The sequence below is a fragment of the Rattus rattus genome, chromosome 2 (assembly GCF_011064425.1).
Source record: "Rattus rattus isolate New Zealand chromosome 2, Rrattus_CSIRO_v1, whole genome shotgun sequence".
Taxonomy (NCBI): Eukaryota; Metazoa; Chordata; class Mammalia; order Rodentia; family Muridae; genus Rattus; species Rattus rattus.
This window is the reverse complement of record NC_046155.1, coordinates 175,264,629-175,291,422: the sequence shown is the minus strand read 5'-3', so window position 1 is coordinate 175,291,422 and position 26,794 is coordinate 175,264,629. Positions and strand designations below refer to the sequence as shown.

At 34.7% G+C, this 26,794-nt stretch overlaps 1 pseudogene; it reads left to right on the top strand.

The window, feature by feature from the left end:
• The first annotated feature begins 895 nt into the window (after positions 1–895).
• On the top strand, positions 896–19,418 carry LOC116893427 (annotated as a pseudogene).
• Positions 19,419–26,794: the final 7,376 nt, after the last annotated feature.

Below are 26,794 nucleotides of genomic sequence, written 5' to 3'. Positions count from 1 at the left end.
GGGGAATGCTAAGGAGCTGAGTGAGGATTGGGAGGGGTTTATGGTTATGTACACTCATAGAGGAAAGGAAGGCAAAGGGGATAGGGGATAGAGAAGAAACTGGGAAGGGGGATCAAATCTGAAAAGTAAATAATTACAGTGAGCAATAAAAAGGAAAGAGAAAGAAAGCACAGACCACAACATTCTCTCTCCAACTTCTTGAACCTTTAACATTCAATCTTTTTCATGTAAATTAACTGTGGATCAGTGAAGAACTGAATAATTTTGGATAGAACTAGATTAAATACATTTCTGACTTGTTCTATTTATTGATTCTCAAGGAAATGGAAGGAGAGGTATTGTTTTGATAATCTGTTGGTGCTACCAGTGTGACATACTCCATACTGTACATGGTCTGTGGATCTTAGTGACTATAAACATGAGCCTGCCTCTCCTTGAATTGGATCTTGTAATTCAATGTCCTGTGTGTCCTCAGTAGCTCTGATTTTACCGTTACTGGATTTCTCATTGGGAATTTTCTGATAAAGTCCACTGTCATCATTTCTAATTGTGTCCATGTAATAACTTTGTTAAAAACTTCCAAGACCAAATTAGAACAAAAGTCTTCTTTCCAGGCATTAACAAACATGAGTGACATCATGGAGCCTGAAAAAGAATAATTCTCCAAAGTATTTACCAATCTGTGTTACATGAGCTGTGGTCACCAGCTGCAGAGCCCCAGGGAAGAAAGTGGTTAACCTTCCTCCAGGGCTCAGAAGCAATCTGGATAAACAAAATGAATCATGAATATGCAACCTCTTCTTTATACAGAGTAATAAAAGATGGTGGAAATTTGATGTTCTTATATGCATGGTACTTCCCATTTCACACTGCCCAGGTTTAAGGCAGAAAGAATATGTTCATTTTGATGGTAGTATTTTTCCTTCTTCACCATCCACTTCTCATGGCCAATTTCATCGATCCCTGGTGCTTTTGGAGAACAAATTTGAATGAAGTCAAGGAAAAAGACTTGGATATCAATTGTGCCTTCATCCTTGGAGCAGTTCAGTTGCCTATGGAGAAAGATTATTTCAATGAGACTTTGAATGTCCTGTAAGTGCATTTGTATTTCCATGTAAATGACACCTTTCATATTTCTTGAGTGTTCTGAGGATGAAGATTAGATAAAACCTTGAGTCTTCTGTCATGTTGCTAAGTCTGAAAACCACTAACCAAGCTTAATTATTTTACAGATTCAATCCTATTTTCTCCTTTTAATTAATCCAGTGAAGGTTTTGTTTTCCTTCTAGGCGACTTTTGATTTAAAGCCTGGAAACTGAGGAAGAAAGGTATATCTACATGGATCATTCACATAAAGCCCTCCTAATAACAGTTTATGTTGCACACTAGACAGTGATGACTTATTTAATTTGATCCTGTAAAATTTCATTGATTTTATCTCAAGCACTTGCAAATAAATGGTCATAAACTATGCTTACAATTCTTCCATCAATGTCGTTCTCCTAGAGCTTATGTTGGTTCAAGTAATATTCATGGTACCTACACTTATCAAAAACTTTACATTTTTGCTAACTTAATCTCTCAAATTCATTGCATGTGGTCACTTCTTGCCTTCTAATGCTTCATCAAGTTTGTAAAGAGAATATGCTTACACTCAGAAACACATACTTCATATGAATGCCTGGATTTATGTTTGTATGTAATGAGCAAGGAATATTTAGGTCATTGGAGGGCAAGATATCCAATTGTTTTAAACAATTAAAAACCTGAAAGACCTGTGGCTGTGTGCTTCACATTGTTCATGTACAATCACTGGCTTTTGTCTTTTATAAAGTTCAGTTTGGCATTCTCTCTTTAGAGTAAAATATATTTGAAATAAATGGAATTAAATGATATGTTTACACTCTTGGAATAGTGAGGCTATCAGTAACAGTGGTGACTCCTTATGTCCTTTGTCACTGGCATAGGTTACAGTTGTGATGTGGGACAGTTGTAGCATTTGAGAACTGAGATACAGGATTTTTCCATAAGATTTTTGCCATTATTTTAGAAACATGTCTACTTTTTGCATGTCTAAGTTTGTTAATCTCTGACCCCTTTATGATATTTATATGTTAGGAGACTTTTTGCAGTAATTTTAGGAAACATAGGGGCAGATGTTTCCAATATGTTGTCAATACTCATTTTAGTGAGTTTCTGATAGTTGTTTTAAAACAGAGCCTTTTAGACTGCTAGACTATCCAGACAACTTAAGTAACTGATATTTCCTAAAGTTTCACTGGAGAAAATAGTTGAGTACTGAACAAGGTTTATTCTTAAACTACTTTTGTATATTAGTAAAAATTTTAATGGAAAATTAAAAACTTTACATACATGCAAATTTACCCTCTCAAATTCATTGCTTGTGGTGTGTGGTAATAGACAATATCATAAAATCACCAATTTTATAGAGTATAGAATGAAAACGCCACAGGGATACAGTTTTTGGTGAAAACCTAATTGTACTTACCTCAGATATAATCATTAAATATATAGGCATATGTTTATTGTTTATTGATTAGATTATATTAAATGACAAGGTTGATACTGGAGATATTATTCTTTATACAAACATAAACACAATATGGTATTATTCCATTCCCACTGTCTTATAGCCCACTTTTCTTACAAAATGGTCATATCACATCAAAATTTCTTCTATATTATAAATATATAATACTGGCAAATACAAATATCACTGCAATTTATTTATTTCCACAGTTCTTAGTAGGATGCTAGCATTATTTTACTATAACTGAAAAGTTTGTCAAAGACGTTTACTAGAAATTAAGGTATAGTTGGGGATTTAGCTCAGTGGGAGAGCACTTGCCCAGCAAGCACAAGGCACTGGGTTCAGTCTCCAGCTCCAAAAAAAAAAAAAAAAAAAAAAAGGAAATTAAGGTATAATGATGAGAAATACTCAGAGTGTATATATCCCATTCCTTTGCAAATTGAAAGTAGGTGAATGATACTTGGGTGGTAGGGCAAGCCCTTAATCTCTGCACTAAGTACCTGGCACAAGTATATACCTACACATTTGAAGTGAGTATAGATTGCAGCAAAGTATCTTATAAAATACTCAGAAAAGATTAATGAAGCTAAGAAGTGCATGCTGACAGGGGACTGATAATAGCTGTCTCCTTAGAGGCATAGGCAGAGCACGTCATATATAGAGGGGAATGCTAGCAGCAAACTATTAAACTTAGAATAGGATCCCTGTTAGAGGATTAGAGAAAGGATTGAAAGTGCTGAAGGGGCTTGCAACCCCATAAGAGCAACAATGCCAACCAACCAAAGCTCCCAGGGACTTAAACCACCATCCAAAGGCTATACATAGACTGACCCATGGCTCCAGCTGCATATTTAGAAGAGGATGGCCTTGTTAGGCACCAATGGAAGGAGAAGCCTTTGGTCCTGCCAAGGCTGGTCCCCCCGGTGTAGGGGAATAAAGGAAGAAGTAAGAGTAGTGGATGGGTAGGGGACACCCTTATAAAAGAAGGGGAGGGGGATGGGGTGAGGGTCTTATGTCTGGGAAACTGGGAAAGGGAATAATATTTGAAATGTAAATAAAAAATAATCAATAAAAGATAAATTAATTATAGTGGTATAAAATTTAATGTGAGAAGTAGAATAAGAATTTATGTTCAAAGATATAAAAACAATTGGAAAAAAATAAATTATAACACTCAGATATATTGCCCTCTTATGTCCTAAGGAATCCATGCTCAAATACAAATAAATATATGCAAAGTCATATATGATTTATCAAATACATGTCTGATATTTGAATTTATATAGTTAGTTAAGACTTACTTTCTTTCACCAAAAGATTGAAAGAAAAAATAAACAAGATGAGGGTAGATATGAGGGGGAGATCTTAAGAATATTGGCCACTAATTATAAGTGATTGTAAGTACAGGAACCAAATGTTTCTGCAGAAAGACTTTTATGCACTGATAAATAAATCATGTTTTAAGCTCCTGACCAACTCTGCTAATTTCACAAGATAATATCATGAACTCAATAGCTTTCATGACACACATATTTTATATTGCTTATTAATTTCAAAATAAAGACATGATCAGAATTACTGCTTTGTCAGTATCTTTCCTTTTCTCTTTACTTTCTGTTCAAGCACTCAAAAGCAGAGATGGAAATACTCTGTAAAAGAGGTAAAGGACATATCTTATTTATAGGAGACACACTGACATGAACTTTTAAAGATTTATTTAGTATATATAAGTACACGGTAGCAGTCTTTGGACACACCAGAAGAGGGCATCGGATCCCATTACAGATGGTTGTGAGCCACCATGTGATTGCGGGTTTTGATCTCAGGACCTCTGGAAGAGCTATCAGTGCTCTTAACTACTGAGACATCTCTCCAGCCGACATGAACTTCTAAAGTGTTTGCTATTTTCTAGGTTATCATGTCAACCCAATCTCAGAACAGAAGCCAGTTGTTTGAATCTTTAAAGATCAGATGCAGAAGCTTTGTGTACAGAATAGTGCTTTTATTGAGTATAGTTGATCATGTATAAACATCCGTCCATAATAAAAACTGTGCTCTTTTACAGAAAAACAACTAAAAACAACAAATATGCCTTGGCATTAGCCTTTTCAATGGAGGAAATCAACAGGAACCCTGATCTTTTACCAAATATGTCTTTGGTTATAAAACATACTTTGAGCTATTGTGATGGAAAGACTGCAGACCATATATTTAAAGAAAAATTTTATAGGCCTTTACCTAATTATGTCTGTAATGAAGAGACTATGTGTTCATTTATGCTTACAGGGCTGAATTGGATGTTATCTCTAACACTTTTTAAAGACTTGGACATCTTCTCATTTCCACGTGTGAGTTATCATAGGCAATAAATTCATTACATCATTTCTCTTTGGCAGACTTTGATAGACATTAAGAAAATTAATGGATGAGATTGTACTTGTGCTTATATCAATCTATTAAGTTCCACAGTACTTACGAATCAGAGACATGTTAGCCCTTCTGCTAGGTGTGACATCCAGAAATAGACAGATTCCGGAAAGGAAGAATAGAGGAGGCCATGAAGTATTGAGTCTGGCATGGTGGAAGAGAGACTTGCAACATTGAGTTGCTAGCAATCAGAGTGTTTATTTATACAAATCTCATTAAGCAGAGATTAATTCATGTTGTTCCTAAACCTAGAAAATATTATTTCTGTTCCCAGATATGTGTTATCTTCATCTTGGTTTAGGTATAGACTATCATTGTTAAAATTTCAAATACCACATTTATCACTTACCATTATAATAGTGTTATATGAGTTTAGTTATCAGTGATAAACTGTAATTGAACAGAATTTATTTCACAAACCTTTTCTCTTTAAACCAACTTTTAATTATCTGGAATACCTTTTCACAAAGGCATGATGACAAATCATTTTTAGCCTAACAGCTCTTGACAATTCAGCATCACTAAACAGGATGAAAACCTCCAATCTACTCTGTGAAGTTAACCATTTAACTAGCAGCGAGTGTTTGACCAAGCACTAAGGGTCCTAGTACCCATTGTCATTAGATCCTCTGTCAAAATGTCATTAACATTCTGCTATATGATTCAGTCATATTTTTGTGGAATTTATTGCTGTTTTATCTTGTTTTTCATTTGTTTCCTCCTCATAAAATATAAGAGTGGACCTTCATAATTGAATTTTCTAAGAAAGAGGGGTTGTAGGGTTCTGATACCTCATTCTTTCATATCTTTCCACATGATTATTTTTCCATCATTATAAGATACTTTGTATGTTAGAGATAACTCGATCCAATTAAACTTTGTTTCTGTCTAATTGCCTCAAAAAATACAACTTATGAGTCTGAAATATTTTGCAGCAAAATTAACTTGGGTGATTATTAAGATGAGGTTTTTTTTCATTTTATTTATTTTTATTTTTATTTTTTTAGGATGAGGTTTTTAATATGATATGTTGCTTACACTTTTATGCAGCCAAATGGTGTTTACATTTTAAAATTTACTTTGTTCTGATTATCTGTTTCCTGAGGAGGACAGGGGCAGATATTCACAAAGTATTTTTGAAGCCTTACCCTGAAAAGGAGATCTATAGCATCTTTATGTAAGTCACAACCTCTAGTGTACAAGGAATGCCTACAAGTAGGGCAAGACAAGAAAATATGTTCCTCAAAGCTAAATCAGTTATGCATCAGACTTTCCTGTTAAATAGTAGAGGAAATATTTCTGGATTAAGGCATAAATGACTTTTAAAAAGTAGCCAAATATCCCAAGTTGTAAATATATTAAAATCTCTCCAAACATTGAATGCATAGATATCAAGACAAAAGCTGAATGACAGAATGGAAGTTATTATAACATGCAAATGTGTTTTATTATATCTTTGTCAAAGAGCTATGCTTGCTGTTCCCTTTAGAAGTAGATGTACCAGGCTTCCACATTTGCTCATTTGAATCAGTGATGAGAGGAAAAGTCATAAGTAATCAACTATTTGAATGTAAATATGATTACAAGTTTTTTTAAGTGCACTTCACCTCATGCTGCTCTCTGTATTGCAGTTCCTTCAAATTTCCTATGGACCTTTCCATTCCATCTTCAGTGATAATGAACAATTTCCATATCTCTATCAGATGACCCCAAAGGACACATCACTAGCATTGGCAATTGTCTCCTTCTTACTTTACTTCAACTGGAACTGGGTTGGGCTTGTCATCTCTGATAATGATGAAGGCCATCAATTTCTCTCAGAGTTGAAAAAAGAGACCCAAAACAAGGAAATTTGCTTTGCCTTTGTTAACATGATGCCAATCCATGAGCGGTCATCTTATCAAAAAACTGAAATGTACTACAATCAAATAGTGATGTCATCAACAAATATTATTATCATTTATGGGAAAACAAACAGTATCATTGAATTGAGCTTCAGAATGTGGGTATCTCCAGTTATACAGAGGATTTGGGTCACAAAATCAGAGTTGGATTTCCCGACAAGTATGAGAGACTTCGCTCATGGCACATTCTATGGGACTCTGACATTTCTACACCACCATGGTGAGATTTCTGGATTTAAAAATTTTTTCGAGACATGGGACCATCTCAGAAGCAGAGATTTAAATCTATTAATACCAGAGTGGAAGTACTTTAGCTACGAAGTCTCAGGATCAGACTGTAAAATATTGAGGAACTATTCATCCAATGCCTCATTGGAATGGATAACAGAACAGAAGTTTCACATGGCCTTTAATGATTATAGTCATAGTATATATAATGCTGTGTATGCCATGGCCCATGCCCTCCATGAGACTAATCTGCAAGAGGTTGATAATAAGGAAATAAGAAATGGGAAAGGAGCAAGTACTCACTGCTTGAAGGTAGTGTTTCCTTCTTTTTTTCTATTTTTAGTGGATATTTTATTTCTTTATATTTCAAATGTTATCCCCTTTCCTTTACTTCCAATCCTCTTCCCCCTACTTGTATGAAGATGCTCCAACTCACCCCACCCACTCAGAAAATCCTGTCATTGCTCTGTTTCCATGATCTGTTCATTGATGAGAGTGAGGTGTTAAATCTCCGACTATTATTGTGTGTAATACAAGGAATGATTTACCTTTAGAAAATTTATTTGCGATCATGGATTTGGAGTTCCATTGCATTTGGAGCAGAAATGTTCACAATTGAGAGTTCATGTTGGTAAATTTTTCCTCTGAGGCATGTGAAATGGTCTTCCTTAATTTTTTTAGTAACTTTTGGTTGAAAATAGACTGTATTCAATATTAGAATGGCTACTCCAGGCTCTTTCTGGTAAACATTTGCTTGGAAATTTTTTCCAGTATTCATTCTTAGGTACTGGCTGTCTTTGTCACTGAGGAATGTTTCCTCTATGCAGTAAAATGCTGAGAACTGTTTATGTGTCCACTCTGTTAGTCTGTATCTTTTTACTGGGGAATTGAGTATATTGATGATAAGAGATATTAGGAAGGAAAGATTGTTGTTTTCTGTTATTTATGTTGTTAGGGATAGAATTATGTTTTAGTGGCTATCTTTTTTGGGGTTTATCAAAAGAAGATTACTTCCTTGCTTTTCCTAGCATGTAGCTTCCTGACTTGTGTTGGAGTTTTCGATCTATTTTCTTTGTAAGGCTGGATTTGTTGAAAGATATTATGTAAATTTGTTTGTGCTGTGGAATATAATGATTTTGCCATCTTTGTTAACTGAGATTGTTTGCTGGGTATAGTATAGTGGATGATGGTTTCTTTTCTTAGGGTCTGTATGGAATCTGCCCAGTGTTTTCTATCATTCATCTTTCAGTTGGGAAGAGTGATATAATTCTGATAGGTTTGCCATTATATGTTACTTGACCCTTTTTCCTTACTGCTTTTAATAATCTGTCTTTGTCTTGTGGATTTGGTGTTTTAACTATTATGTGACAGGAGAAAATTTTTTCTGGTCCAATCAATTTGGAGTTCTGTAGGCTTCTTTTATGTTCCTTTGACATCTCTTTTTTTTTTTTTTAGGTTAGGAATGTTTTCTTCTATAATTTTGTTGAAGATATTTACTGGTCCTTTAATTTGGGAATAATTGCTGTCTTCTTTATGTATTATCCTCAGGTTTGGTTTTGTCACGTTTTCCTGGATTTCCTGAATTTTCTGGGTTAGGGCCTTTTTATATTTTGCATTGTTTTCACTGTTGTGTCAATGTTTTCTATAGTATCTTCTGCCCCTGGGATTCTTGTTTCTTGTTCTTGTAGTCCATTAATGAATCATGCATCTATGACTCCAGATCACTTTCCTAGGTTTTCTGTCTCAAGTGTTGTCTCCCTTTGTGATTTCTTTATTTATTCTATTTCCATTTTTAGATCATGGATGGTTTTGTTCAATTACTTCACTTTATTGGTTGTGTTTCCTGGTAACTCTTAAGGGAATTTTTGTGTCCTCTAAAAGAGCTTATACTTGTTTTAATGTGTTCTTCTCTATTTCTTAAAGGGAGATATTTATGAAATATTTCACGATGAAATGTGTTTTTAAATATTAATCTTGCTTTTCTTGTGTACTGGGGTATCTAAAATTTGCAGGGCAGAAGGATCTTTCCAAGGTTCCTCCATGGTTCCTGTGCCCTATGTGCTTCTCTTGGGTCCCTCTTTGTACAGTTATTGTAGCATAACTGGCACTTACCTGTGGACTTAGGAGTGAGAGCACTCATGAGAGACCAGCTCTCTCTGGGCAGATTTTACGTCTGGAGGTTGTAGAAGAGCCTTAGCTCTGGTGCAGATGGAACTATAGAGTTTCTTCTAATGGATGATGATTGTTGTTTTTTAATTACATTGCCATTTAGAATCTCTCAGTTGCACACACTTAATGAAATAGGAAATATTTTCCAAAATAGATTGGTTTCTAAACTTTATTTAAAGAAAAAGAAATCTTGTGACTGTTATAAATATGACTGGAAAAGGAAGACAGAGTTTAACAATTAAAATTTGTAGTTTCATAGGGAGCACCTGAATATCTATCAGCATAATCCTTATAATCTGAGTTGGTAGTCAGTTCCGTCTATAAAAATATGTTTATAGGTGTGACTGTATTTTTCACACTGAATATATGTATATTTTATACTTTCTGTGTATCTGTGTTTATATTTGTTTTGCTTTGAATGTATATGTTTATGTATCTATGTGACTGTGGATGTGAGCAAAAGTTTTTGTATGTATGTATGTATTTCTTTCTATAAGTGTGTTTGTATATGTGTGTATGTTTCTTAGTGTGATTGTGAGAGTATGTGTCTTTGTGTACCACTGTATATATTTTGTGAGTGTTTGCATGTGCTTATATGCATTCGTATCTGCTTTACACTGTAAGTGTCTGTCTATTTCTTTGTGCTTGTCTTGGTCTTTACCTGAATTTTAGTTATTATGTGTGAGCATAAATTTCTGTGAGTGTCAATATCATTCAGCACCTGTGTTTAATTTTCTGCCTATTCCTGTGTGTTGCTGTCAGTCTGTGTATATTTGTGTTTTTGTTTGTGTGTGCCTGTGTGAGTGTTTGTGTGGGGGTTGCCAGTGTATGTATTTTTCGTAATTTCATAACTGTGCATATGGATATTGTTTTTGTGCCTGAACATTTAAATCTGCGTGTCAACATATATGTATATTTGTGTGTAAATAAGTGTATAGCTCTATTATATGTGTTACTCAGAAAAGATTTGAGCCTCTTTATATATTAATGTGTTTGTGTGTATATGTATGTGTGTGATTTTCATATCTGTTTGGTTCTGCATTTTGTCAGTTTGTTTTTGGTAGTATTGGCTTAGAGAACTGAAATTCTTAGAATATTATGATAATTTCATTTTTATATTTTTCTTTTATTGTATATTTTTAATTTACATTTAAATGTTATCCCCATTCCCAGTTTCACCTCCAGAAACCCGATATTCAATTCACACTTTGTCAGTTTCTATGAAGGTGCCCTCTCACCCAACCAACCACTACCTCCTACCTCCCCGACCTGACATTCTTGTACACTGGGACATCAAGACTTGACAGGACCAAAGGCCTCTCCTTCAATTGATGCCTGACAAAGCTATCCTCTGTTACATTTGCAGCTGGAGCCTTTGGTCCATTCATGTGTACTCTTGGGATGGTGGTTTCATCCCTGGGACCCTGGGAGTTCTGGGGTTTCTGGTCTCTTGATATTGTTGTTCTTCTTATGGGGTTGCATATTCCTTCAATTCCTTCAGTCCTTCTTCTAACTCCTCCATTGGCAACCCTGATCTTAGTTCAATGGTTGGCTGCAAGCATTCATCTCTGTATATGTCAGGCTCTTCTTGCAGAGCCTCTCAAGAGACAGTATCAAGCTCATGTCAGCAAGTACTTCCTGACCTCCACAATATTTTCTGGGATGGTGTTTATGCATGGGATGGATCCCCAAGGAGTAGCAGTATTTGGATGGCCTTTCCTTCTGACTATGCTTCACAATTTGTCACACTATTTCCTCCTGTGAGCATTTTTGTCCCCATCAAAATACTAGTCCAATTCTTCAGAGAGTTAGACTGAACAATTTCCAAATTCATCTGGAATAATAAAAATCCTAGGGGAGCTAAAACTATCCTCAACAATAAAAGGACTTCTGTGGGATCACTATCCCTGAACTCAAGCAGTGTTACAGAGCAATAGTGATTAAAAACTGCATGGTATTGGTACAGAGACAGACAGATAGACCAATGGAACAGAATTGAAGACCCAGAAATGAATCCACACTCCTATGGTCTCTTGATTTTTGACAATGAATCCAAAACTATCCAATAGGAAAAAGATAAAATTTTCAGCAAGTGGTACTGGTTCAACTGGAGGTCAGCATGTAGAAGAATACAGATCAATCCATTCTTATCACTCGATACAAAGCTTAAGTCCAACTTGATCATGGACTTCCATATCAAACCAGATGCACTGAAACTAATAGAAGAAAAAAATGGGGAAGTATCTTGAACACATAGACAGTGGATAAAATCTCCTGAACAAAATACCAATAGCTTTTGCTTAAAGTTCAAGAATTGCCAAATGGGATCTCAGAAAACTACAAAACTTATGTAATGCAAAGGCTATAGTTGTTAGGAAAAAAGAGTAACCAACATATTGGGAAAAGATCTTTACCAATCCTACAACTGATAGAGGGGTTATATTCAAAATATACAATGAACTCACAAAGTTAGACAGCAGGGAGACAAATAACCCTACTAAAAATGGGGTTCAGAGCTAAACAAAGAAATTAGAGCTGAGGAATATTGAATGGCTGAGAAGCACCTGAAGAAATGTTCAACATCTTTAGTTATATGGGAAATGCAAATTTAAACAACCCTGAGATTCCATCTCACACCAGTCAGAATGGCTAAGATCAAAAACTCTGGTGACAGTAGATGCTGGCAAGGATGTGGAGAAAGAGGAACACTCCTCCATTGTTGGTGGGATTGCAGACAGGTACAACCATTCTGGAAAACAGTCTGGAGGTTCCTCATAAAATTGGACATTGCACTACCTGAGAACTTAGCTATACTTCACTTCGACATATACCCAAAGGATGCCCCAACATATAACAAAGATACATACTCCACTATGTTCATAACACCCTTATTTATAATATCCAGAAGCTGAAAAGAACCCAGATGCCGTTCAACAGAGGAATGGATAGAGAAAATGTGGTACATCTACACAATGGAATACTACCCAGCTGTCAAAAACAATGACTTTATGAAATTAATAGCAAAGGGTTGGAAATGGAAAGTATCATCCTGAGTGACGGAATGCAATCACGGAAAAACAAACATCATATGCACTCATTGATAAGTGGATATTAGCCCAAATGATCGAATTACTCTATATGCACAGAACACATCAAACTGAAGAATGATGGCCAAAATGCGGATTCCTCAATCCTTCTTTAAAAGGGGAACAAGAATATCCTTATCAGGGCACTGGGAGGCAAAGTTTATAACAGTATAACAGAGACTGAAGGAATGCCCATTCAGAGCCTGCCCAACCTGTGGCCCATACATATACAGCCACCAAACTAGATAAGATGGATGAAGCAAAGAAGTGCAGGCTGATATGAACTGGATGTAGATCTCTCCCGAGAGACACAGCCAGAATATGATAAATACATAGGTGAATGCCAGTAGCAAACCACTGAACTGAGAACAGAACCCCAGTTGAAGGAATCAGAGAAAGGACTGAAAGAGCTGAAGGGGCCTGAGACCCCATATGAACAACAATGACAACCAACCAGAGCTTCCAGGGAGGATGCCACTACCCAAAGACTGTACATGGACTGATTCTGGTCTCCAAATGCGAAGGTTGCAATGAATAGCCTAGTAAGGACACCAGTGGAAGGGGAAGCCCTTTGTCCTACCAAGGCTGGAACCCCAATGAACGTGATTGTTGGGAGGAGGGTGGTAATGGGGGGAGGATATGGAGGGAAACACCCATATAGAAGAGGAGGTAGAGGTTTTAGGGGGATGTTGTCCTGGAAACCGGGAAAGGGAATCACATTTTTAGTGTAAATAAGAAATACCCAATTTAATAAAGATGGGAAAAAAAGAAAAAATTTTAAAATTCAAAAAAAATGAATTTCTATTGAGAAATTCACAGCTATTCTAATGGGTTTGCCATCATATAAATGATGATTTTCTTTTCAAAATTATTTGTATTTCTGTATTGTGAGTATTTTAGGTATAATAGGATATAAAGACATATTTAGTAAAAAAAATAGAAGAATGGAAATTGATCTATTCTTATTGCCATATATAAATCTCAAGTCCAAATGGATGAAGGAGCTGCACAAAAATCCTGATAATTTCATTTTTACAATTCTTTTTGTGATTTCTCTCTTTCATTCTTTAAATGATTTTTCCTTAAGTATGATATTATACTAGAGTTTATGGCTTGAAGGAATGGCATGTACATTGTTCTGCAATGCTTTTCTTTTAGGTAAACTCATATCTCAGAAATACCCACTTTACTAATTCTCATGGAGAGAGAGTGATTATGAAACAGAGAGTGAGAGTACAGGAAGACTATGACATTGTTCACATTCAGAATTTCTCACAACACTTTCGGATTAAGATGAAGTTAGGAAAGTTCAGCCCATATTTTACACATGGTGGACCCTTTCACGTATATGAAGACATGATTCAGTTGGCCACAGGAAGTAGAAAGGTAGGTGTGTACTAAATTATTGATTTATACTTCATAGCAGTAATACTGCAATATATATTGAAATGAAATATTTTGCCACATCAGGACCCAAATTCTAGGCTCCTGTTTTATGTTTCTTTTTTCATTTTTAATATATTTTTACTAATTCTCTGAAGATTTCATGCATGCACACATTATACCTTTGTCATTTCAGAAACATTATCTGAAATATAATGACTATAAAACTGTTCTTCACCACTGTTTGGTATTCTTTGTTTAAAGTGAACAATATTCTTTTCATATCATTGTTGGTATTACACAGTAATCTCCTCCCTGAACTTAAAACTCTGGAACCCATGTTGATACAAGTGAGACTACTGTTATAGTTATGAAACACTAAGATACATAATTCTAACACTTGTCATCATACTCAAAAATGTTTCCTCATATAATAGAAGGACATGTATCAGGTTCACTAAAAAATAAAATTTCAGAAATTCATATTCACAGAAACATCAATTTTTAATAAACTTGAAGATCCCCCTTCACACTTTCAAGTTAGATGATCGATATTTCAAAGAAATATGTAGACAGAATTAGTATAACAGACAGATAAGTAGCTATTAAAACCCATCAAATGCAGCAAGAAGAGCAAAAGAAAAATTTTTTCAATTATACCTGAGTAATTTTGGTAACATTCTCTGAAGGAAATCAATGACAAGAAGTCTTTTTTATATTTTAAGATATTCCTTGTTCACTTCTGAAGATGTGAAGACACATTCACATAGCACAGGAGAACTTTTCTTTATACAATTGTAGGAAAACATTAAAATGTGTAATAGGAGGGAAAAGAGAAATTAAGATAACCATATCTTTGATTGATATGTATGGAATAGATCTTGACTAAAATACCGATCTAAGGAAAATAACACACAACAGATAGATCATACCATGAGAACAGTGAGAATCAAATCCACAGATGCAAGCATGGTTTCACATATGCAAATTCTTTGAGTGTAATACAGCACACAATATAGAATTACACTTTTTTTCCATAAACATTCAGAAATGGCTGTTAACCCAGCCCAAAATTCATTCAGAGTAAAAGAGATCAAACAAGTGATAGAGAAGAAGGAACATGTCATATTGATATGACATCTTCTTTCACAAGTCTTTTGACAATACATGCTGAGAAAATTGTTATTCATTAAAATCAGAAATAATGACAAGTAGTTTTTTTGGTTCATGTCTTTATTCAAGCACTTTAGAGACAATAGTCTGAAAATAATTGTTTCTTGCCAGTCTACCTTATATTGTGAGTTTAAACCTGCCATGTGTGATATAGAAATATTACCTTAAAATAAAATAATGTAAATATAAATGTATGCACTTTTTAGTACTCTAACTCAAAATAGTCTTTAAGATATTACAGTGTTAATATAAATTTAACTAAAATGATGGGGTAAAAAAGAGAAAATGTACTCTGATCCATATTGTGAGAATTAATCTAGGGATACTTCATAGTGAGACAATATGAAAATCATAGGAAGAACTCTTCAAATCTTCAATTAACTTTAAACAATCTAATTTTTATACACCCTTTTCCAGTATTTGTATCCACTGTGGAGCATTTTAACCTTGTGAAACACTCCATATTTTATGTCACTACACATCACTTTATCATTTCCAACCATATTAAAACAGTGTCTGCATATTCCACTGTTTTTTCATATACAATTTCTCATGCTTTGAAATAGTAATTTATTCAAGATCATATTTGTTACCAGTGATTAAAAGACATACTGTTCCTCTTACAAGTGTCTTCAAATACTAACTTGATCATTAACGAACATGAAGAGGAAGGGGTGATTTGATGTATGGCTTATAGTCAAAGGAAGACAAGTGTAGATATCTGGAGACTGGAACTAAGGCATAGAACTCAAAAGCACATTATTTACTGGCCATACTGCCCACAGTGAGATGGGCAAACTTATATCTATTACCAAATACAAAAAGGCTTGAGAGTTTTGAGGTCATTCTAGTGTCGGCTGAGAAAATATTCCAATTATAATTCCCTCTGTCTGTTTGCAGTACTTAGTGCTAAATTGAAAATAATTAACTAAAAAAATCATCAGGTTGCAATCTCTAGATTTAACACCATCAGCTCATTTTTCGGATTAACTAGACATTGATAAATTATCCACCATTGCTTCAATGTATTTCCAATATGCTTAGCTTGTCATTAAAATGGATAGAGTGAAATGTCATTCAGTTGGGGTACATAAAACAAGCTCATTGTATCTGAATATACTATTATAGTGGTTGGGGATTTAGCTCAGTGGTGAGGACTTGCCTAGCAAACTCAAGGCCCTGGGTTCGGACCCCAGCTCCCAAAAAAAAAAAAAAAAAAAAAAGAAAAAAAAAACTATTATAAAACATAAAAAAAACCTAAAACTCATTAGTAGTATGCGTCTAATTTTTTGCTCAGATGCCGTCCTCTGTGTGCAGTGCAGATTGTAGTCCTGGATTCAGAAAAAGCTGGAAGGAGGGAATGGCAGCCTGCTGTTTTATTTGCAGCCTGTGCCCTGAAAATGAAATTTCTAATGAGACAAGTGAGTGTTTGCTGCTCTGATAAATCCTGCAACTATATATTACTCTTGTGCCCTCTGGGATTGTGAAGTCAACTAAAAGGCAACTGCAAGTATAAAATATATCATTTTTTAATTTACTAGTTGTAGATATAAAAATAATTAATAAAATCATGCAAAAAATAAATGAACAAACAAACACATATAGCTTGTGCCTTGAACAACATATTGACTCATTGAAAATTCCTGCCAGATTACATTTTCTGAAAAAAATATTTTAGGAAATAAAACTGCAATATGAAGGAGTTCTCCACAAGATTTTTCCCCCCAAAAAAATTATTATACAACAACATGTGCATTAGATTTTCGTCACAATTTTTAAAAGAATTAAATCAGTTAAATTTCATCAATATATTTATCCTATATATGATTATGCACACCATGTACATATAAGAGCCCATGAAGTACCTAATGTAAAAGAAAATCTATTGGACTAGCTTTTGGGACTGCCAGGTACAAAAATCCATGTTCTCTGTAAGATTAATATAGAAGACAAAAGTATTTGAAAATTAATGAGAAACTGCTCTGTATGTAAAATTCTGAGGATCATGTTCAAAGCAAATGTGATAAGAATCAAGAAAGTATGGAATAATGGTAAACCCATAATTTAGAATATATGATAAGACTCATATTTAGCATATTACAAACTATACCCATTATCAAAATTATTATTTAGTGTTGGCAACATGCATAAAGTTTATGGTTAACTTTTCATTTAATTTGTTTTTAATTTATATAATGAATTAAAGTTATAAAAAGACATATATTGCCTGTGAGATGGTATGGCGGTTAATTCATTTGTCGCTAAGACTTACAATCTGACTTAATTCCCATGATGCATGGAGTAGAAGTAAGCAATGTACTCAGAAAATCTCTTTTGAAGTCATGCATGCCAACATTACACTATGCTCAAAAATAATTTCTAAAACTATATTCAATTGTTTTATTTTTAAAATGAAAAATAAATAATATTTACACCAATGAATTTCAAAAAAGTCCATAAAACATTTCATTATATTAATTGTTATGTGTCTGGGATTGGTGATGCATGTACAGTTATACATAAGAGGATATAATACTCCTGTAGTTACATTTACATGCACTCATGAGACACCGGTGCTGGGATTTGAAGTCAGGTTCTCTGCTAGTGTAAAATATTCTATGTATAGCTAAACCAACTTCTTATGCTTTTAGGAAACATCAAATAATTGCTTTCCACAAAAGCATTATTCTAGATAAGAATTCTGAAAACCAAAGACGCACATTAACATTCTCTGAATTGACATAAAAATTAATTTCAAATACAATCACATTTAATGTTGGAGCCATGATCCAAATTAGAACTTAGAAATGGAATACTATTGCTTAAGAAAAACAATTTGGGTTACTACACTTGCTCAAGGATTCCACTGTTATTTTACTGATTTAAGGGTTTATTTCTTTATACTTTTCTAATTTTCAAACATTAATATTATATCTTCTCCCAGTCTCCACATTCTTCTTGTGACTTATTATGAATTTAGGCATCACCTAGTTTCAATAGTGCAATTTTTACTTTTACCTGAACACATACATATAAATATATACACATACACAACCCACCTGTTCAATTTACTGTTGTTTCTATTTCATTGACTTTGAGATAATGAATTCTCAATTACCTGTAAAGATATTGTTCCAGTAAATCCAGAGTCATAATATGTAACAGGGAATGAATTGATAAAACAGTTAATAATCTCAGGAAACATTGAGTGTAGAGTTTTTTGTTTATAAAATATACTCAACAACAATGTGTTTTCTGAAGGTATCATCTCTCAGTTCATTCATCAACTTGATATCAACATAGAACAAAACAAGTTTTTTGGAAATCTTTGCTTTCTGATAATATTAAAATTGTTAAAATCAACAAAGTTAGACAAAGAAATAATTTCTTGGTTTTATTTTCTCTTATTTATGAACATTATTAATTGAAAGCAATGCTGTGCTGCAAAGGCCTTGCAATTACATTGTCAGCATCAAAGGCAGCATTGTAATTCTTGTTTCAACAACCTTATTTGAAATAACTTGTCAATAAAGTTTCTAAAGAAGCACTAACTAAACTTTTCTTTGAACATCACATATGGATCAGTGTGTGAAATGTTCAGAATATAAGTATGCCAAAATAGAAAAGAACAAGTGCATTCAGAAAGGTATGATCACTCTTAGCTATGAAGACACCTTTGGAAGGGCTCTTACCTTAAATGCATTCTGTTTTTCTGCCTTCATGGCTATGGTACTTTGGATATTTGTGAAGCACCATGACACTCCTATTGTAAAGACCAATAACAGAATTCTCATCTACCTATTAATCATGTCACTCATGTTCTGTTTTCTCTGTACCTTTTTCTTCATTGGCCATCCTATCAGAGCAACATATATGTTACAGCAAATCACAATTGGAATTGGATTCACTGTAGCTGTTCTCACAGTTCTGGCTAAAACAATCACTGTGCTTCTGGCCTTCAAAATCACAGACCTAGGAGAAGTTTAAAAAACATTTTGGTATCGGGACACCTAACTACATTATTCCCAGATGTTCCCTATTGCAGTGTAGTCTGTGTCCTCCCATTGTAGCTATTGATAAACATTCTAAGCAAGGCCACATCACACATCATCATTGTGTGCAATAAGGGCTCTGTTATGGCTTTCTTCTGTGTCCTGGGATACTGGGATACTTGGCCTGACTGGCCATTGGAAGTTTAACTTTTTTTTTTTGGCAAAGAATCTGCCTGACACATTCCAGGAAGCCAAGTTCAATTTCTTGACCTTTGCATGATAGTGTTCTGTTGTGTCTGGGTTACTTTCCTCCCTGTGTACCATGACACCAAGGGCAGGTTCATGGTTGCTGTTGAAATAGTCTCCATTTGGCATCCAGTGCAGGGATGTTGAATGAGTCTTTGTACCCAAAATCTACATTACTTTATTGAAACCAGACAGAAATTTTATCCAAAATATCAGGGACAAATCTGAACAAATATTTCAGGAATTCTGTCAAATGTAAAGTTGCTATATACCCAACAAATATTTGGTTACCGTGCATGTATCTAGTTTTAGAATCACTCTCAATCATTCCTCAAGTGATGTCTAGAAGTATCATATTTACTGATCTTGCATGCATTATCCATAAAATATTGCCCTCATTCCCTTGTTTAGTTTCCTCTGGGAGAACTAAAATTCTCAAATCATTATTAAAATTTTATTCAATATTTTGCTTTCTTAGATTTTTTTTTACCTCTTGTAACTTCAAATAAATTTGATAAGGCAGTCGAATCTATAACCTTGTATAGAATATAAGTTCCAGGATGGACAAGAATTATGCATAGAACCATCTATCAAATTGAACAATCAATCAGACTAAGCTCCTCCTGTAATACCCCTCCAATTACTTTCCAGAGAATTTAGTGTAATGAATCTTTTCTCTTAGCATTGCTTTCACTGTGCCCCATTGGGTATGTTTTGCCATCATTTTGCTTAACCTCCTGGACGTCTTTAACTTTGCTCTTTATTTCTTCCTTCACCAAGTTATAATTGAATATAGCATTGTTTAGTTTCCACATGTGTAGGCTGTCTATTGTATTTGTTCTTCTTGAAGACCATTTTTAACCCATGCTCATCTGATAGGATGTGTGGAATTTTTTTTCTATCTTCTTGTATCTATTGAGGCTTATGTGTTCAAACATATGGTCAATTTTGGAGACAATACCATGAATTGCTGAGAAAAAGATAAATTCTTTTGTTTCATAGATATCTGTCAAATTCATTTGGTTCATAACCTCTATTAGTTTCACCCTGTCTCATTTTAGTTTCTGTTTCAATGATCTGTTCATTAGTGAGAATGGGGTGTTGGGAATCAACCACAATTCTTTTATTGGGTTAAATGTGTGTTTGGAGCTTTAGTAAAGTTTCTTTATGAATATGGGTGCCCTTTCATTTGGGGCATAAATATTCACAATTGAGATGTTCTCTTGGTAGGTTTTCCTGTGATGAGTATGAAGTGTCCCATCTCATCTCACATGATAACTTTTGGTAGAAAGTCTATTATAGTGGATAATACAATGGCAACTCAAACTTGTTTCTTGGGACCATTTCCTTGGAAGTTCTTTTTTCCAGGCTTTTACTCTGAGATACTTATTCTTTTTGTAATTGAGGTGTATTTTTGGTATGCATCGAAATGCTGGAATCAGTTTATATATCTGGTCTTTTAGCATATATCTTCTTAAAAGTGAGTTGAGTTCATTAATATTGACAAACATTAAAGGTCGATTATTGTTAGTTCCTGTTTGTTTCTTTAGTAGATGTCACAGAGATTTACTTTGATTTTAATTTTATTTTGCTTATTCACTTAAAGCCTGTTCACTGACTGTCTCCCACTTAGCCCCTCCCATAATCCTTCCTGCTTCTCCTAGCTAATACTTATCTTAGTGATTGGGTATCTTCCCTGGGTATCTCCCAATTATAACATTTCAAGTCTCTGCAATTCTATGGACTGGTTCTCCTACTGAGACCTGAAAAGGCACACCAGATAGAAGAATATATTCCAGGCATTACCTTTTGTCACATTCACGTTCAACAACAGCATCAAGGAATAAGATGGCTAATTCTGACTTCCAAGCACAGACACCTTCTTTTATTGCACATAGCAAAATCACAAAAATCAATAATACGCATACTAGAAATTAAATGAAATATTTCTTTTGAATTTTACAAAGACAGAGAAAAGAAAACTGATTTTCTTTTTTCTTTTCTTTTTTCTTATTTCTTTCTAGGTGAGATTTTTTATTTTTTAAATTACATAACATGATTAGGCTTTTATCCTTACTCTTCTTTTCTGAACTCCTTCACACATCCCTCTTAAACACTATATTTCTATTTCCCTCTTTTATGGGATATCTTTATAATAATACATAAAAATGTAAAATATCCTAAGAAAAATCAACAATTAACACATATGTATTGGACAAGATAAGGAAAGGAGCCAAAAAAAAAGCCATGAAATCCAGAATCATGTGTGCAAATACTTAAGAATATCATTAAAAAAATCTAACTTGTAAGAAATAATACATATGCAAAGAACTTTAGTTTAAAAATCAGTAGGAGATAATTTCTGTCTCCTCAAAAATGTCAGTGGATAGATCTTGGGAGCAATAGTTAAGGAGAGGAGGAAATTAGTAGAATATAAAATGAATAAGTAAAAAAATAAATTTTTAAGAACAAAGAAATTTTTACTCTATGAGAGATGGGACAAGTGTCCACTTCTACTTTCAGATCTTGGTTTCCAATTGTAACAAATTCATGATATTTTTTTCTTGTTGCCTTGATCTCTGGGCACACATGCACGTGTGTGTGTGTGTGTGTGTGTGTGTGTGTGTGTGTGTGTGTGTGTGTGTGAGAGAGAGAGAGAGAGAGAGAGAGAGAGAGAGAGAGAGAGAGAGACTTCTATTTATTTACAAAGCCACGCTTTCTTCATGTGCTTAATCATCTTTAGCTCTGACAATTTTTCTACTTCCTCTTCTATGGTGTTTCCTGAGGCCTGAAGAGAGAGATATTTGAATGTGACATCCACTTTAGACTTCAAATTCTGACTCTGAGCATAAATCTGTTTGTGGTTCTATGGTTTCTCCCATCTTCTATTGAGGGACGATTTTCTATTGATGGCTGAAGAACACACAGATTTATAAGTATGACACAATAACAACACAAATCATTTTATTGTGTATATTTTGAAAACTGCAGCATTTACTTGTGTAGGTACAGGCACAGTCTAATTTCTGATTCTTGGTATTCCAAATGCTCTCTTGGTTGGTTCAGTTCCATCTACTGTTTGCTTACATAAATCAGACACATATGCTTTCCTGCATTACAAAATTTATGCCTCAAATGCCATAGTTATCTCGTTAGAAAAGCATCATTTTTTTGTCATCATTTTGTTAAGGGGCACTGTAGCTTCCTGTAGCAGACACTAGAATATTGTCAGTATTCTGTGATAGCCCCAGCTCAAATTCTAATATAGGTTTCCTGGTAACATAATGTATAGACCACACTGACATCATACCTTCACTATTCTCACTACATCTTTCCTGAGTTCCAGTTTCAAGCAATTCAACTCAATGTAGATCCATTTTCTTCACTTTTATTTTATACAATTATTTATGTATCAGTCAAAGAGTAAATAAAGGGATAGAAAATGGAAAATCAATATGGCCAACATATATTTGGACTTATGCTTACATAATTGAAATAACTAGATTAGAATTTTTTTATATTTTCATTAGATATTTTATGTATTTACATTTCTTCCCCAGGTATTTATATTTCAAATGCTATACCAATCCCCCCCTCTCCTCATGCTCCATCAGTTGTTCAACACATTTCTCTGTTGCAGTTTGTTGCAGTTTCCTCTCCAACCCGAATCGGCCCGGACAAAGAAAACACAACTCGATTAATATGAAAACAGTCTAGCGTCTAGATTGGGCAGATCCACCCTACACTGTCCTATTCCTAGCTCCCAAATCCCTCATCCCTTGCACCTTTTATTTGCCAGGTCTCCAGCTTCTCCTTCTCCCACGACAACTCTCTCCTCGCTTCTTTCCTTTCTCCTCCCCTGACTCCTCCCCCTCCTGACTCCTCCCCTCTCCTGACTCCTCCCCTCTCCTGACTCCTCCCCTCTCACTCCCGACTCCTCCCTCTGCCCAAATCTCGAGCTCTTCCCTTTATTTTACAAATTCAGAGAGAGGGGCTGGGGATTTGGCTCAGTGCGCCTAGGAAGCGCAAGGTCCTGGGTTCGGTCCCCAGCCCCGAAAAAAAAAAAAAAAAAAAAGAAAAACAAATTCAGAGAGAACTCCAAGGCAAACCACAACATTTCTCCTCCCCCGTGTATCCAAGAGCAGGTCCCTACTACCCTGTCTCCTCCATCTTACTCCACCCACCCACCAAACGACACTCAATAAACTCTTCCTCTCCCTGCTAGGCCTCCACAACCATCATGGACTCAAGTCTCAAGGGACATGCACATCTTCTTTCACTGTGACAAGACCAGGCATTCCTCTACTGTATATGTGTCTGTGGCCACATAAGAACTAGTGTATGTTGCCTGGTTGGTGACTCAGTTACTGAGGGATTTCTAGGGTTCTGGTTAGTTGAGATTGCTGGTTCTCCTATGGTGTCACCTTCCTCCTCAACTTCTCACAGCGTTTTCCTAATTAAACGACCAGAATCCACAACTTCAGTCCATTGATTGGGTGAAGGTATCTGCTTCTGTTTCAGTCAAGTATTTGTTGGACCTCTTGGAGGACAGCTATGCAAGGGATTTTAAAATCCTTTTCTAGAGTTAACAATTATGTTGTTTTTAACCAGGTTTAGGTAATATTGTCGTATTCTGTTTCTACTATAAATATTACATTTAGTCTTTCCAGAACATATTCATAAAAGTAAAAACATTTAAACCAAAATTTATATGGAGTGAGTAGGTTACAATGCTTGTATGATGGCCATAAGACTGATAACACATAATTTTTGATGTCCACAGATTCTTGTAATGAGCAGAAATTCTAATTCCTTTATCCTGTGAATTTTTGCACAGAATTATAAGCAAAATGAATCAAATTCCCAACTTCAAGTCCCCAGGTTTTTGTCTGGGAACAAGTTTAACAAAAATATGAAAATTCCAAATTCCTCTCCTGGGCCTATAGTCTTTATGCATGTTCAATTCAGAGTTTGTGTCCCACATGTCCCACTACTCTCCCTTCTCTGTGTTCATTGCTATGCATTATTTATTTTACATAAAGACATTTACTATGTGACTAATAATTTACCTTTTCAAATCTGAATGATATTACAGGCTGATAAACTGCACAGTACACAAACTGAAAATTTCTAATGACAGTGGAGGAACACCACTATTCATCTGAATATGATGTCCTGCTATACTACACCTGGGGTGCATAAGTCTCAGGAATGCAAATCTAGAAAATTCCAAGATTCTCAGATAATGAAATATTTTAGGACAGTTTTGGATCAGTTTCTTTTCCTGTGTATATTCTGCATCGTATTAGAAAGAGAATTAGTAAGAGCAGATATCTGTGTGCTAATGTCTAAGTAATAGGTATGAATTTTTTTCTAAATGATTGCAATTTTAATGTCAGTTACAATGGCAATGACAGAGTTAGATTCAGGGTTCCAAATTATTTATGAAGATCATCCAGTTAATAAACAACAAAAATATATAAGAGGTTGCTCTGAACATTTACAAAGTTCAGGTATTTTGAGTAGGCATAAGCTTTCATTATCCCTGAAAGCTAATCAGGTGTCCCATGAAAGATGCAAAATCTTTGAGACATATCTGTGAGAAAGTGGGAGAAACCTCAATGTTTCACTCTTACCAGGTTTTAATGACTATTTCCAACAAAAACAAACTGTGTTCTTTTAAGTAAAACGAGTTAGAACATTTAACCCTTAATTATTTCTTAGATTATTTTATGTCTCTGTATGTGTTTTACTCAAGTTCACCTTCAATTATAACTTTTCCAATCTCATGCTTCTATGATTATTCCCTCCAAATTTCAAGGGTTCCAAGAAAATAGCACTTGTTCTACTTAGTGAGCTGAAATGAATTATGGCTAGTTTTGAGACATAAATTGAAGTACGCATAGCAATCTTGGCATGTAGGTCTTCTGATAGTTGTGGAAATTTATAACATCCTCTACTCCACTCAGATTTTTCTAGGTTAATTTTGGGGAGGTTTTTGTACATGTTAAAACAAATGAATTTATGATGGCTAGTACACTATTATTTCTGGGAAAATATCCTGCTTCCTGGAAGTTATGTACCACCTCTGGTTTTCTATACTTGTGACTTGTCTGCCAGGGTGATTCTGGAGTCTTGGAAGGACAGGTTTCCATTTTTCTACATTGATATCCAGTTGAATCAGCACCATGTGTTAAAAATGCTATCTTTTTTTCCATTGCATGGTTTCAGCTCCTTTGTCAAGGATCAAGTATCTTAGGCCTGTGGGTTCATTTCTGGCTCTTCAATTCTATTCAATTCTATTCCAATCATCTACCTGCCTGTCTCTGTACATTATTTGTCACTATTGCTATGTAATACTGGTTGAGGTCAGGAATTATGATTCCCACAGAAGTTCATTTATTATTGAGGATAGTTTTCGATATCCTGATTTTGTTTTATTCCAAAGAATTTACAAATTGTTCTACTGCTATAAGAACCGAGTTGGGATATAATGGGGATTTCATTGAATTTATGGAGTGCTTTTGGCAAAATGATCATTTTTTCTATATTAATTCTGTGCAAACATGAGTATGGGAGTTCTTTCCAACTTCTGAGATCTTCAATTTCTTTCTTCAGAGACTTGAAGTTATTGTCATACAGAACTTTCCCTTGCTTGGCTAGACTCACATCAAGGTATTTTATGTTTTGTGATTATTTCAAAGGTTGTCATTTCTCTAATTTCTTTCTCAGCCTTGAGTAAAGAAAAGCTACTGATTTATTTGAGATAATTTTATACTCATTCACTTTCCTGAAGTTGTTCATCAGGCTTAGTAGTTCTCTGGTGGAACTTAAGGAGTCACTTAACCATACTATCATACTGGCAAAGAGTGATATTTTGACTTCTTCCTTTCCATTTTTTATCTGTTGACCTCTTTTTGTTGTCTGATTGCTCTTGCTAGAAATTCAAGAACTATATTGAATAAGCATTGAGAGAGTGGGCAGCCTTGTCTAGTCCCTGATTTTAGTGGTATTGATTCAAGTTTCTCTCCATTTAGTTTAATATTAGTTACTGGTTTGCTGTATATGACTTTTACTATGTTTATGTATGGACCTTGAATTCCTATCCTTTCCAGGACTTTTATCATGAAGGGGTGTTGAATTTTGTCAAATGCTTTCTCAGCATCAAATGAGATGATCATGTGACTTTTCTTTTAGTTTGTTTGCATAGTGAATTATATTAATGGACTTATGTATAGTGAACCTCCCTGCATCCCTGGGATGAAGCTTCCTTGATTATGATGACTCATTGTTTTGATATGCTCGTGGATTCAGTTTGCAAGAAGTTTTTTGAGTATTTTTTCATTGATATTCAGAGGGAAATTGATATGAACTACTGTTTCTTTGTTTCCTCTTTGTGTGGTTTAGGAATAAGCCTAATTGTGGCATCATTGAAGGAATTGTGTAGTGCTCCTTATGTTTCTATTTTGTGGAATAGTTTGGAGAGTATTGGGATTAGGTCTTCTATGAATGTCTGATAGAATTCTGCATTAAACCCACCTGGACCTCAGCTTTTTTGGTTGGGAGACTTTTAATAACTTCTATTCCTTTATGAGATATGAGACTGTTTAGATGGTTTATCTGATCCTAATTAAC